Raw genomic sequence first — 2,263 nt, 5'->3', positions numbered from 1 at the left:
ACTTCCTTGAGTTGATATATACCTCCACCTCTTTTGCGGGTCTGAGGCACGTTCTTCATTCCAACCTTGGTTGGAGGCCATCTTCTCCACAAGAGTGGTCACAGCTAGAAGTGTAAGTGACAAGAATGCACCTCTAGTAGCGGCATCCATGGTCTCACGGGTACTGTTGGTCAGCCCATGGTAGAAAGTCTACATGAGTAGCCAATTCTCCATCCCATGATGAGGACATTCTGATATATAGTCTTGAAAGCATTCCCATGCCTCGAGGGATAGATTCATCATGTTGTTGCTGAAAACTTGAAATTCTCCCATGTAGAGCATTGGTCTTGCCTATGGGAAAGAACTTTGCTAGGAAGGCAATGGAGCAGTTATCCCATGTAGTATTTCTATCTTTATTTGCATAGAACCACTACTTTGCCTTCCCCAAAAGTGAGAATGGGAAGAGGCAAAGTAGTATGGCATCCTTGGTTACTCCTTTGATGGTGAAAGTGCTATAGATCTCCAGAAAGTGTTGGAGATGTGCACTTGCACCTTCATGTGCCTTTCCACAAAACTGGCTAGCTTGCACCATGTTGATGAGAGCTGGCTTGAGCTCAAATCCATTGTCTCCAACATTGACATTAGGTCTAGTATGGATGTTGGTAGTGGTTGGAGCAGAGAATTCATGGAGAGTTTTGTTAGCCATGGCTTCAAATTCTGGTGTTAAGCTTTGCCTTATCTAGTTGTCTTCTAACTTCAAAGCTAGAGTCTTCTTGAGTATAGCTCTAGTTCTCTTGAGTAATGCTTTTGGATCTTTAATGCAGTTTGTCGAAAGGTCCAAACCAGTCATGCATTACCCTCCATAAGATACAAAAGTAGACAAAACAAGGGTAATCCTGCTCGAGTAGAGGTCAATGGTTTTCCTCGATCACATCAATAAGTATAAGTTTATCAATACTTCCTTTGCCTAGTTACCATCCCCGACAATGGCACCAAAAATGCTTGTTGGTGTTTATTAAGTTGTCACTTGTTTGAGTACTTAGCCACCTATTATAATCCTATATCCCCTCACTTTACTAGGTTGTCATCCCTAGTGATGATGCCAGAGATATGTGTTGGTACTACATAGTATTACTACTAGAATAGCACTAATTAGTTCTTTAGTAATTATGTGAGTAGAAAGAATATATAAATCTATGAATGAAAAGTATATGCAAGCATACAGATAATATACCATTATAGAATTTTACCCAAGAGTATTGCATGTATTGTTATTTATATTTTTACCACTAGGAAGGTCTAGCATGGACAAGTATTGATAACTTGTACCATTAATGGAGAAATAAACCATAACCAATATTCTACTCATAACAGGGGTAAGTCATAGGATAAGAGATATGAAAAGTATTGATCAATGATCATGATAAATCACTCAGAGTACTCCTTTCTATGGCATTAGCATGGTCAGGTAGAATATTAGAGGAATAATTCCTAAGTCATTCTTAATTACAAGTCAAAGCATACATTTGATTAGTGCAATTACACCTAGCAATCAAGGCTAAGATCATCATCATATCTACACATAAGGAAAATTACTAAGGAAGATTGAGGGCAGAGCTTATTCTACCTTTGTAATCGGACCCTACGTGCACCTATATTTGGGGAGTGGACTACAAAGGACTCAATGGGAGTGTCACATCTCCAATCTACCACATGACCCAGAATATAAGGTGTAGCCATAGGTAAACATTATATAAGCACCATGCTTACACAATGTCAACCACCCACCCAGTGTACTTTGGAGTGAGCGCTTTGCAAACTTATGCAAAAACATAATGATAAACAAGCTATACTAAGTACATAATCAAAGTAGACGATGAACATCATAACGAAGAACATGAATAAGATGAACACTAAGATTGTTATAACAAGTGTAACTAGCATATAAAAATAATGGAGAAACTAAGAGATAGAGGGGTACAAAGTTTGTACCAAAACATGCTCTTGACAAGATAGGGAATCCAAGAGAAGTCCTACTTGCCTCCCTCTAGATCTATCCTAACTAGCTATGCTATGGAGGAGGAGCACTGAGAAGATTAGGGTTTCTGTCTTCTCAAATGACTTGATGACTTCTGATTCCTGGGGGAGGCATGGGCTGGATTATATAGCCCTAAGGGTCCAACATGAGCCCTTGGATCAAACTGACTTAAGCAATGGCCTAGATGCATCCTCATAGGCAGTGGGAGACCACCATACAAAGCTGGCTGATAGGTGGGCCCAAGAG

General features: G+C 39.7%; 1 non-coding gene across 1 annotated transcript; it reads left to right on the top strand.

The window, feature by feature from the left end:
- The first annotated feature begins 211 nt into the window (after positions 1-211).
- On the top strand, positions 212-321 carry LOC136478697 (small nucleolar RNA R71). Its single transcript, XR_010764414.1, has one exon. It is a non-coding gene; the product is annotated as a small nucleolar RNA R71 (small nucleolar RNA).
- Positions 322-2,263: the final 1,942 nt, after the last annotated feature.

The sequence above is a fragment of the Miscanthus floridulus genome, chromosome 8 (assembly GCF_019320115.1).
Source record: "Miscanthus floridulus cultivar M001 chromosome 8, ASM1932011v1, whole genome shotgun sequence".
NCBI lineage: Eukaryota > Viridiplantae > Streptophyta > Magnoliopsida > Poales > Poaceae > Miscanthus > Miscanthus floridulus.
The sequence above is the reverse complement of the archived record's forward strand: the minus strand, read 5'-3'. Positions and strand labels throughout refer to the sequence as shown.